This window comes from Podarcis tiliguerta (assembly GCF_965153285.1).
Source record: "Podarcis tiliguerta genome assembly, chromosome: 17".
In the NCBI taxonomy this organism is placed as follows: Eukaryota; Metazoa; Chordata; class Lepidosauria; order Squamata; family Lacertidae; genus Podarcis; species Podarcis tiliguerta.
This window is the reverse complement of record NC_139550.1, coordinates 36,258,627-36,271,552: the sequence shown is the minus strand read 5'-3', so window position 1 is coordinate 36,271,552 and position 12,926 is coordinate 36,258,627. Positions and strand designations below refer to the sequence as shown.

The window sequence follows — 12,926 nt, the reverse complement described above, 5'->3', positions numbered from 1 at the left end:
ACATTTGGGATAAGCCGACAACTATTGTTCCAGGTGCGCAATTCTTTGCACTCAGATGTTCCCCTCATTCCTCACTGACCTAGACTTAATTTTGGACTCTGATCTAGCTCACAACTAGATTCCCCCTCCTGCCTTCCCCAGCCACACACACAAATGAGCCAACAGTGTGACGCGGCAGCTAAAAAAGCCAATGCAATTCTGGGCTGCATCAATAGGAGTATAGCATCTAGATCAAGGGAAGTTATAGTGCCACTGTATTCTGCTCTGGTCAGACCTCACCTGGAGTACTGTGTCCAGTTCTGGGCACCACAGTTCAAGAAGGACACTGACAAACTGGAACGTGTACAGAGGAGGGCAACCAAAATGGTCAAAGGCCTGGAAACAATGCCTTATGAGGATCGGCTAAGGGAGCTGGGCATGTTTAGCCTGGAGAAGAGGAGGTTAAGGGGTGATATGATAGCCATGTTCAAATATATAAAAGGATGTCACATAGAGGAGGGAGAAAGGTTGTTTTCTGCTGCTCCAGAGAAGCGGACACGGAGCAATGGATCCAAACTACAAGAAAGAAGATTCCACCTAAACATTAGGAAGAACTTCCTGACAGTAAGAGCTGTTCGACAGTGGAATTTGCTGCCAAGGAGTGTGGTGGAGTCTCCTTCTTTGGAGGTCTTTAAGCAGAGGCTTGACAACCATATGTCAGGAGTGCTCTGATGGTGTTTCCTGCTTGGCAGGGGGTTGGACTCGATGGCCCTTGTGGTCTCTTCCAACTCTATGATTCTATGATTCTATGATTCTATGAAATTGCTCCATAGCCTGTGTTCCACTTCTAGATTTCGCCACCTTAAAGAGGCAGGTAGGTTCCTGTTTGGGCAGTGCTGTTTGAAACTGTTTGGACTGGCCGTTGCTAGGAATAGAGGCAGCAGGAGGAATTTTGACTTCTTCCGCGGGTTCTTAGGAGCTTCAGAGGGACCTGGAAAGCAAGGAAGTGTTTGCACGGGCTTCCTTTCCACAGGGGTGAGTGAAACCCAAGTTTGTGGGCTTCAGCCTTTTCTTCTGGGGATAATACTAGTGGGGGAGAGAAGATCTTGGAAGCAGGGGCTGCTTCATCAAGCGACAGGCTTTGCCTATAGTTAAGAAAGGTAGCGCCGGAAAGTTCTGGTCCTTGGGCATAATCCACCAGGGAATTCCGTGGAAGCTCTTTTGAAATCAGTAGTAGCTGAGTAGTAGTTTCCACACATTTCAGTGGATCTTGTGCAAGAGAAGGTCCGAGTGGATTGTGCCCCAAAGAAGCTGCTGCCATTTCTGTTTTCTGTCTCGAGCACCAAAATGTCCCAGGCCAGGCCCGCTTGGAAGTAGGTGGGCCTAGTTCTTTCTCCCCATTTGGTGGGTGTATGTGTGTGTGTGCTTGTTGATAATGGAGAAAACAGAACCTTCACCCTCCTGCTGAGATTGCTTTCATTGCATTGAGGCTACTATCAATTTGATAGTTCAGTATCAACTCTTGTCAGTTGGTCACCCAGAATTAGTAAGAGAGAGACTAGGTTATAGCTTTATTTTAGATCATTTCCTGTTTCCTGGCAATTAGAAGTTCATAACTTTGTGAAATAGAAAAACCATTAATTTGAGGAGAGATTATGGGGTCCTGGACCATTACAAAAATGTGCAGCTCCTTGCTAGTCAACGTCTGTTATTTTAGATAAGTAAACAGAACTGAAGTTCCAGTTCAGAGAAAGCTATTCATCCTTGGGAGTGCCATTGAAATCTAAAGGAATAAATGAGCTGCGGCCGATTTAAATCTATTTGATTTCAGTGGGTCTTAAGTACAGCCAACCTTTTTTTTCTAAATTGGTCTGATCATCACTTGCTAAGTGCACAAAGGCCTCGACCAGTTGTGGAATCCATGTTAAAACACACACATATTGTGTGTGAGATAAAGTGCTCTCTCTCTCTTTCTTTCCCTCAAAATATCTTAAAGAATATGATTGTAGGCTGAGGTGTGGTCTACTTGTGGGTCTCTCTCCACCTGCTGAAAACTAGTGAAGCAGAGGAAGAAGATACAGAACTGTTTTCAGGAACCCCCAAGCAGCTTTACAACATCTTCCTAGACGGGCCCATTCGTTCCTCCAGGCCTGACCTGGCTATAAATGCTTTTAGGTGGAATATGCATATTTGCCTGGGTAACGTTCCAGACTTTGGACTTTTCTATGTTACTTCCTTGCTCCTTACTGCTGTCTAGATAGCTCTTCTTGCTTGTCCTCTAATTTCCCTGTTTGCCTCACACCCTTGCAGTCTCCCAGCCTCCTGACCCATCTGCCAGCCGTCTGGTTTGGGTCTTCCCCAGTACAGTCCAACCTTGGTTGTCGAACGTAATCCGTTCCGGAAGCCCATTCGGCTTCTGAAATGTTCGACAACCGAGGCGCCGCTTCTGATTGGTTGCAGGAGCTTCTAGCACTCCAAAAAAAGTTTGAAAACCGGAGCATTTACTTCCAGGTTTTTGGCATTCGGGAGCTGAAATGTTCCAAAATGGAGCCGTTCAGGAACCGAGGTTTGACTGTATTAGAAACTCACATATATAAGCTAATAGCCAAATGGAACCCTAAATCTTGGTTATGGTCACCACAACAGAATGTCTAGGTGCCATTTTTTATGTTTGTTGTTGTTGTTGTTGTCCCCCATAAAAATGGTGCCTAGACATTCTGTTGTGGCGACTATCATCATCATCACCATTATCATTATTAATAATGATAATAATTTTCACTTCTATATCACTTTATATTTTAAAGAAAAAAAATCAAAACAGTATACAACACATTAAAACATCAGATAAAACAATTCAGAATGAAACAAATTAAAGCTCCAAGGAAAATATTTCAGATCCGTCTCTAAAGGACATTTGGCTTTCCCCGTATTTATTTACCTACTTTATTTTATGCCACTGCCCCATAGCAGAAGCACCCTAGGAAGGGAGTGTGGTGTAGTGGTTAGAGTGTCAGACTAGGACCCGGGAGATCAGAGTTCAAACCCCAACTCAGACATGAGTTGGACCCGGGTCAGTCTCAAAATGTGCCATGTGCTGGTGGAGTTTCTGACACTGGTCCCGGGTGGGAGATTTCTCAGTTTGGGCTTTTTGCTAATCCTCAGATCTGCTTCTGCATGAACTTCCTGAGCTTCCTTGATGAAGACCTTCCCCCAAACTGATGCCTGTGAAGGGCACCAAGTTGGCGAAGGCTGCTCTCGGTTCTGGTCTGGCTTTGGTTCTCCTGACAGACTTTCGCCTTCTGCTCTTGGGCTGCCTACAGCCAAGTACACGTGGTTATTTATTTCTTTCCCTTCAAAGGAATGCAGTTTTAAAGACCCCCTCCCCCTCTTTTCAGGGCCTAAGTCTATGCTAACAGTTAAGATTGTCTGAATAGCTATCTTCACTCTATCTCAAAGTGTCTTTTTAAAAAATCTACCCCCACTTCCTTCCCTCTGTATGGAAGGATTATCCTCTTATCTTTTTTTTTTTAATGGCAGAGGCTTTAAACATAGTTGAGGACTGCTATCCCCGTGTAGATCTTGCTCTTCTTTAATTTGCTTGACCTTTGGTCCCAGTTCCTGTCCTTACAAGTCTGCCATCTAAATCATTTTGCCATCTTTGTTGCTGTGGTGTGATCTGGTTCCTTAAAACGTGATGCCCCACAGTGTGAGTCAGTGGTGCTTCGGCTGCAGCCTAACCTGCCTAAAGTTTGCGTGTTAGTGCCAACTCCATTTTACTCAATAGAGGAGGTTCTTCTCTATGTAAACAGAAACTTTCTTTGGTAACCATTTACCATAGAAGGCATGACTAATCTTGTCCTGTACAGTATAAGCAACTATCTGCAGAATGCATGGGCAGGATAAGGAAATGGCCTTCTATTCTTGTGTAGGGTGTTCAGGCTTCCTCAACCTCGGCCCTCCAGATGTTTTGAGACTACAATTCCCATCATCCCTGACCAATGGTCCTGCTAGCTAGGGATCATGGGAGTTGTAGGCCAAAAACATCTGGAGGGATGAGTTGGAGGAAGCCTGCTTTAGTTCCTTTATCTCAAAGCGCCAATTCTATACTTTCAACTTGTCCTGAAGTTGTACATAATTTAGGAGTGATATCTTGCAGCCAAGAGATCAAGAGTGTTCTAGGTCCCTGTGCTTCCATCACGGTGACCTTCAGTCGAGTTGCCACCGCAGAATTGACAGGGACGACAAGACCTTCTTAAATAGTATATTTGTCACTGGTTGCAATTATTCCTTCTTAAGGTTACTGTGGAGACTTGAGACTTTAAGGAGGTTTCTGAGGGAGATCTTGAGGCCAGTTTCAGCAACCCGCCAAATCAAATGGTAAAGCTTTTCTTGGGTGGGTGCTACGTCAAGAGCATGCAAGGAAAGGAAGGGAGAACTGGATTGCCCAAGTGGGTTCTAGGACACCGCCAGATGGGTGTTATTCTGCCTTGCTTGAAGAGGTGGAAAATGCATCTCTTGACCATTTGTGAGTGAAACGTTTCATCCCTTCACATAGAAAACTAATATATCAGTGAGAATGGCTCTGGTTAGACTTCTCCCTGACAGGCTGGTTTTCTACATACAGGGAGTGTTTTTAATTATTTGCAATAAATTTAATCATACAGGCTGAAGTGTTACAGTCTAGGAAAAGTTTTATAAGCTGCAGGAATTCTGAATATGTTTAACTTAAGATCTCAGGATGTAGGGAGATGTTGCTGTGTCTCCTTGGAAGAAGCATTGAGTCTTCATTGTGTAACTGGGCTCCTTGCTTGCTTAATATGTTTTTTTGATCTAGGCCGGGCTAGGTATGTAAGTTTCCAGCTGCGGATGGGTGGGAAGCATTTTAATCTGAAAAACAGCACTGAGGAAAAGCATTCACAGCCATACACCTGCGCCAAAGTCCCAGTGTGAATCCCCACACTCTCAACTGCCTTTTGCTAACATGTAAAGCAGGAACCCTCCACATGTTGCTGGATTCCAACTCTCATTGGCCTCTGTCAGCAAGGCCAGTAGTACTCAGGATTATGGGAGTTGTAGTCTAGTCACATCTGGAGAGCCATGGGTTCCCCACTCCTGATGTAGAGATGGAAAATCCAGTAATGGATCTTGGTTATCTAGTCCAGTTAGGCTCGCGATACTGGAATTGTTCATCTATTTTGCAACATCATGGAGCTGCTGGTGAATATTTTCTTTGGGTGAACCTGTGTCAAAGTGCCTAAGGATGTAATTCCCAGACTACAGGCAAGGAAGAATAGGTATAGAGGCATTTGGGTGGGGTGGGGGTAGGCAGGCAGGGAGATGCAGGTTGCTAGCTGCAAACCACAAATGGGCATGGGGCAGTTCTGCGCTTGAAGGATTTCTAAGACAATCAGGACACTAGACTAGGAGCATATCAAAGTCTGAGAGATCCTTCTTGAAGCAATAAAGGGCATACTGCCAGGCCTTCCTTCCTGTCTGAAAGGTTGAGCTCCATTTTCGAGATCTGAAAAACCACAGTTTTGAACTGGTACTTTACATTTTAATCTCTGCTTTAATCATGTGTGTATATGTTTGGCCCAGGTCTTCAATTTTTAAAGGACAGCTTTACATTCCAGTCCTATTTTCCATAGTTGTGTCATTTCTGTGATAATAGCATGGATACCATCCCTGCTATTTTAAAAAATGCTGAACAATTTGAGAGCCAAGAGCTTCATTCATGATTGCTCTAGGGTTGCAGTTTTTCAGCCAATAGTGAACTCATTCTGTGTTCACTCTCCCTAGTTTATATATGAGATATTATGCGGGACCATGTCAAACAACTTGCTGTGTTAAAATAAAAATGAAAAATAAACAGGAGTGCCCCTCCCATATCCATCAATATAATGCATCTCTTGTCTTAACTACCAAGTCAGTTACACCATTAAAAAAAAAGAAATTTTATTGCATGAACACAAGCAACTAGTAAGCATAAAGGTTTCCTTTAGGTGTTTCAGAACTGTCTCTTTAATTTGTTTTAATCAGCTCGTTGGAACATAGCTCGTAATTTGACATGACTCATTTTGTATTAAATATTCTGTTAATAATTGCTAAGTCATTGGAGGAGGGGACAACTCTTTCATGGATATGAGCTCTGAGTTCCTTCATTGAATGGTTAACTTTTATTTAAAAGAGGAGCAGAAGAAGAAGAAGTCGTAGTCATAGCCATTATCTTCTTTAGCTCATTTAGATATGGCGATATCAGGAAAAACACGTAGACAGTATTCTGCCTCAATTCCTCAGTGAGAAGCAAAACTATTCTCAACACTGCAGATTTCTGGCTAGAGGCAGTGGGATGATTGTACTTAAAAGTAATTTATTTTATAATTGTAACTGTGTTTCATTACTTGGTTTTGGGTTTTGGTTGTTTCATTTTTATCTGTTCAGTAGCCTCCGGTGTACAGTATGTTTAACTATCCTGCCAGACACACAGGCCTCTTCCTCTTTAGTCATCTGGGTGGGTCACTTGTCTCCCAAGAATTCCTAGGCATAAAGTGATGGACTATGTTCCATTTCATAACCACCTGTTTTAATTTTTGACCTGAAGCTATACCTTTTGGGTAGGGAATATAATCCGCAAAGTCTTCTGGTGGAGCTTGTTTTATTATCTTAGGGCAGAAGAGGGAGGAGACAGGACTTAGGAGCAGCAGTTGGGTCTCATGTGCCGAGTGGTGTCAGGTTGCTTTTGTGTTGCTTAGATCATGGGTAGGCAAACTAAGGCCTGGGGGCCGGATCCAGCCCAATCGCCTTCTCAGTCTGGCCTGCAGACGGTCTGGGAATCAGTGTGTTTTTACATGAGTAGAATGTGCCCTTTTATTTAAAATGTGTCTCTGGGTTATTTGTGGGGCATAGGAATTCGTTCATTTAAAAAAAAAAAAAAAAAAAAAAAGTCCTGCCCCCCACAAGGTCTGAGGGACAGTGGACTGGCCCCCTGCTGGAAAAGTTTGCTGACCCCTGGCTTAGACCCACCCATTGCCTTCCAGCAGAGGTGTACAGCTATTGTGGGTTAATAGGATCTATCTTTCACAAATCTGTGCCAGATTTGCTTTTTAAATAACCACCTTTAAATCCATATACATATAAATGGCTTGTATCTGACGTTAGCCGTAATCAGAGTAAACCCACTTAAGTTAATGGACATTACTATCTTAGATCTATTAATTTCAGTGAGTCTGTTCTTGGTATAGCTTAATTGGATACAACCTAATATTTTTTGCTCTCTTCTCTTTCTGCTATATGCCTGTACATGTTTGTGAGTTCTAGTTGAGAAGCCACGCTGCCAATTCCAAATCCAGTTTGGCTGAGCCAAAGTCTGTACGCATGTATATGAATGTTTTCTTCTACCCAGAATTGTGTGACTAAACACACACCCGGTGGATAGAAGTGAACATTATCCATGATAAATGCACCACACTGTGTCAATAGTCATGTGGAAAATGGTTGCCTGTATCATCCTGCCAAGTGGCATGGATTTTTTTTTTAACTGCACACCTGGTACAGATGTGTGGCAAAATGTTCATCTGAATCCATCCGAAGCCTTTTGTGTGTCTTCACAGGTTTTCAGTGTAGTCCTGAAAAACTAACAAATTGTAGTGGACAAATGGGAAAACTAACCTTTGTCTCTCTTGTCAAGCTTCTTTCTCCACCCTTCTCTTCCACCCCAGTGAATGTCACAAGAGGGCACTGGGCTTACTTATATCTGGGTGGCATCAAGCATTTCCTGTTGCTGTTTTGCTTTTGCTTAAGAGGCAATAAAGTTTCCGAAGTTTGGCATTTTGATTGGTGTGTCCACTAAGTCTTCTAGGACAGTGACTTAAGCCACAGAGTGCCAACATGGAGACCATCTTCTTCTGTCCCTAGCCCCTACTCCATAATTTCCGCTTCTCATTTTAACCAGGGGTTCTCCCACAACGTTATTCAGATCTTCCTAAATAGAAGAAAGCAGTTCCTTGCTCTTGGAGTAGCTGGTGTATTTGAGTCATGGAGGTGTTGCCTAGAAATCCTTCCCTCACTTAGCCTCTGGGGCTTGCAAGAGGCAAGTTGAAGTTGAGGTTGTTTCTCCTCTGTATATTTCAAAACCCTACAGAAGATGATATAGAATGGGGAGGGTGCCCAGAGGTGCAATTTCTTAACCTTTTAGAGAGCTTAATTTCCAGTGACTTTCCTAGTTTTCTAAGGTAGGCTGCACGGAGAAGAAACACTGAGATGATCTATTTAAAATCCTGTTGGGAACTTCTCCCTGGGACAAGCCCTGGCAAGACATCTAGGTGGAATTGCATCTCTCGGCTTCCAACTCGGTTAAGTGAAGGATTTGGAATATTACAAACAGCTTGGAACCAAACTAGTCGTGATGTTATTCATGTCTTCAGCCCTTGTGTGACTTTTAAAATAAGTAAATGATTTGTGTGGAGCCAGACTGAGGTCATGGTTGGGGTGTTGGCTTTAATCCTTTCCCCCCTGTTTTGATCTCAATCAGAACCACCTTACGATCAGTGGATGAAGGGGCACATACAAATTTAATAAAGAAATAATAAAACCTGGTCCCTCATTATTTGCAGTGGGAGGAAAGCGCCCATTGGCACCAAGGGGGACTTTTCCCCACTGCAAATAGCAGGTGCAGGAGGCCAAGTTCTGATAGGACCATGATGGGGACACAGCACCAAAGCTCCCATCCTAACCATGCCACTGCTCTGATCTAGGTTCACACAAACACACTCCACCCTGGCATTGTTGTTGATGTTGTTTAGACAGCCATGTTTGCATCATCATCATCATCATCATCATTTTCTGGTCTTAACATGTAGCTCATGTTACAAGGTGACATTCTCCTGGTAATTATTCCTTATGTGTTCCTGTGAGCATGCTCCTTGCGGTGAAATTGAGGGCCTAATAAGATGTGGTGTGAATTGCATGTTAAAGTGTTTTTTGGGGTGTGTTTGTAGGAAAACCTGAGCAGCCACAGGACCATGGGGGTGGGAGAGAGGCAGTTTGACACCCTATCTCTCTCCCACCCCCCTTTCATGGTCCAGATAAATCTGTGATGTTTGCATTTCAAGTGAAATGCAAAAAGCCACTTGAAATAGCAGCTTCAGGGAGTTTTGGTGGGATCACAGAAGTGGGAGACAGACAGACAGACAGACAGAAACTTCCTCTTCCCACCCCCCAGAGTCCTGAGGCTCTGCAAGCTTTGCTATAGCTGCCATTTTACATAACAATATTGATATAATACCTAGCTTTGCCTTGAGATGCCTTTAGACAGCCCTTCGATGCAAAATGAACATGATCCGTTTTCCCCCCCATTGTTTCACCACACTCAGAATGTTAGCTCAAAAGAAGATAAATATGACAAATTACAAACATACCCCACCTCATGGTGAGAGTTTCCTGTGATAAAAACTTCTGTTTAGCTTGCCATTAGCCTTATCCTCAGCCGGGCATGAAAAGAAAGGAAGGGAGTCTATGCAGACAGGATTCCAATGGAAAGGATATATACTGCTCATTGTCTGTGAATTGATTTGTTATCAAACGTTCTCTAATAAAAAGAGATCAGAGCCGGGGATAGCAATTCTAGCAGGTAAAAGCTGCACCTCTCAGAATCGTTGGAAATGATGGTGTGTATACTATTCTGTGAGAGAAGTACTGGTAGGAACTGTTTCTCCTGACCAGGGTTGGATCAAGACATTTTGGAGCTTGAGACAGAGAATCCAAATTTCAATGAGCCTTGTGCCTAGGAACCTCCTTCTGGATTGTTCTCCATTGGTACATTGTGTACCTGAACTCTTTATTATTGTTTTTAAGATAAAGTCTCTCATCAAAGCCACTCCTGAGTAAGCTTGGCAGTCGTGGACTAATAGGAGAGGGCCTCTCAAGGATCAGGAACGGGTTAAGAAACAGGAAGCATAGAGAAGAAATAGAATCCCAGTGGAGGGATGTAGAAAGTGAGGAAGGGAATTGGGACCGCTACTTTAAAATTTGTTCATTGATGGTCTAGAGCAGGGGTCAGCAAACTTTTTCAGCAGGGGGCCTGTCCACTGTCCCTCAGACCTTGTGGGGGGCCAGACTATATTGGGGGGGGGGGAATGAACGAATTCCTATAACCCAGAGATGCATTTTAAATAAAAGGACACATTCTACTCATGTAAAAACACACTGATTCCCAGACCGTACGTGGGGCAGATTTAGAAGGTGATTGGGCTGGATCTGGCCCCCCGGGCCTTAGTTTGCCTACCCTTGATCTAGAGTTAGGGGTGAGCAGTGAGGTAGCCAAGTTTGCTGATGAAACCAATTTGTTCAGGGTCACTGAAGCAAAGAGGGATGGTGATGAGCTGCAAGAGAATCTCTCAAGACTAAGCGAACGGACAGGAGTGGCCCACCCATGTGTCAGGGTGAAGCAGCTGCCCTGGCACCCCCACTGGTGGCAGCAATGCAAGCCCCGGCCTCAGCACTGGTTTCCAGAGAGATCTCGCTGGAACCTGCCTCTGTAGCTTCGCACCACTGCTGCGCTTCCTAGGGCCACTTTGGCAGTGGCAGTGTGGTGGCAGGGCAAGGCAGCACTTCCTGTTTTTACCCCAAGCGGAAAATTGGGACACACTGCCCCTGGAATAGACAGAAAAAATGGCAAATGCAATTCAACGTAAGCAAATATCAAGCAGTGTACATGGTGGTGGGAATACTGTATAATTTTACATATATACTCGTGGGATCTCAACTGGCAGTGACTGACCAGGAATGAGACCTTGGGGTTATAGTGGATGGCTTGATGAGGGTATTGACCCAGCTGTGAAAACAGACAATTCTGTGTTAGGGATTTTATTTTATTTATTACATTTATATACCAACTTTTTTCTTCCAAGGAACTCAAGGTGGTATACATGGTTCTCTCTCCACCCTGCCCCCCCCCCCAATTTCATCTTCACAAGAACAGTAGGTTAGGCTCACTCAGTGAGCTTCATAGCTGAGTGGAGATTCAAGCCCTGGTCTTACAGGTTATAGCCCGAACACTCTTAACCATTATGCCACACTGAAAATAATGTTACCTATATCATAATGCTGTTGTGCAAATATATGGTGCGTACACACTTGGAATACTGTGTACCGTATGAGAGATGTGTATAAAAATTGTGTGATGTGGTTGGAGAGATGTTTTACTCCATATTGCCTATTACTAGAACCCAATGAAGCTGAATGCTGGGAGATTCAGAACAAACAAAATTATTTACATCTCCACTCAGTTAAATTATAGAATTCACACCCTCCAGCATTTGTCCGATGTAAATAGGGACGTCCTACCATCCCCTCCAGGGACGCGGGTGGCGCTGTGGGTAAAAGCCTCAGCTCCTAGGGCTTGCCGGTCGAAAGGTCGGCAGTTCGAATTCCCGCGGCGGGGTGCGCTCCCGTCGTTCGGTCCCAGCGCCTGCCAACCTAGCAGTTCGAAAGCACTCCCGGGTGCAAGTAGATAAATAGGGACCGCTTACTAGCGGGAAGGTAAACGGCGTTTCCGTGTGTGGCTCTGGCTCGCCAGAGCAGCGATGTCACGCTGGCCACGTGACCTGGAAGTGTCTCCGGACAGCGCTGGCCCTTGGCCTCTTTGAGTGAGATGGGCGCACAACCCTAGAGTCTGTCAAGACTGGCCCGTATGGGCAGGGGTACCTTTACCTTTACCTTACCATCCCCTCCAACATCTCTCTGATGAAAATCGGGACATCCTAAGGAGAAGCAGGACATTCCAGGACATTCCAAGTCAGAAACTGGGATGGCTTCTGTAAATCCTGGACTGTCCCTGGAAAATAGGGACACTTGGAGGGTCTGTAATTTGCCTCCCCCAGGATAACATAATGGCCACCAAGTTGGATGGCTTTAAGTAAATTTATGGAGGATGAAGCTATTAAAGGCTACTAGCCATGATTCCTATATTTTACCTCCACTGTTGGAGGCAATGTGTCTCTGTATATCAGTTACTAAGAATCCCAAGTGGGGAGAGGGCTCTTGAATTGAGGTCCCATAGTCGTCTTGTTGGTGCCTTGAGATCAGGATGTTGGTCTAGATGGACCTTTGGTCTGGTCCAAGAGGGTCGTTTTTACATTCTTAGGACCTCTGTATCTCTCTCTTGATGGAACCCAAAATTGCCACGAGGTGACCATTCACCTTACCTTGCGAAAGGGTCAGTTTTGCTCTTGTAACACCCAATATGTATATTGAGGGGGGTCCTTTGGGCTGGGATCCGCAGTCTCCGCCTTCTTCCACCTTTTTGGCTCTATAGCTCTGTCTCACAATAAGCTCTGCTATTGCTGTGTTGGGCATTGACATCTGTATCAGCTTGCATCTCTGACTTAGGTGGGGTAGAAAAAGTCCCATGGCTTGCGAACTGGGCATTAACTGGATCAGGCCAGAGCATGAAGGGGCATTGCCTGCACTGGTTACCATTGAGTTTCTGAGATCAATTGGAGTTTATTAGCAGTAAAGCTTTAAAATTCCATGGTCTAAGATACGTTGAGAAGCCCTTTCAACCATACAGTCTTCCCCAAGCTCTGAGACTGGTAGATGACACTCTTTCTGTGTTCTTTAGGGCAGTATTTTCCAGTAGTGCTTGGGGGAGGTGACATTCTCAGTGGTTGGCAAACTCTTCTGTGAAACCATCTCACTCGGGAGCCTTGCCAGCCCCCATCATTCCTCTTTTACGGCAAGGTAAATACTTTATTGTCTGTAGGGAAAAAAGCCTTCTTTGTTTAATTTAGTTTTTAATTGGCATCTCTTAACTTGTTTTGGCTTCTAAGACTGCATATATTTTACTGCAGCTTTTACTTACATATTTGCTTTCAACATGACTTTATTTCTTAAAAAGTAGAGCCATGCGTTTTTCTTCTGCTGTTTTGTGATTTGAATTTGCTTAATAG

General features: G+C 44.2%; 1 protein-coding gene across 1 annotated transcript in view; it reads left to right on the top strand.

The window, feature by feature from the left end:
• FGD1 (FYVE, RhoGEF and PH domain containing 1) overlaps positions 1-12,926 on the top strand; it is a 44,541-nt gene that overhangs the window by 15,463 nt on the left and 16,152 nt on the right. The gene's annotated exons all lie outside the window — the stretch shown is intronic.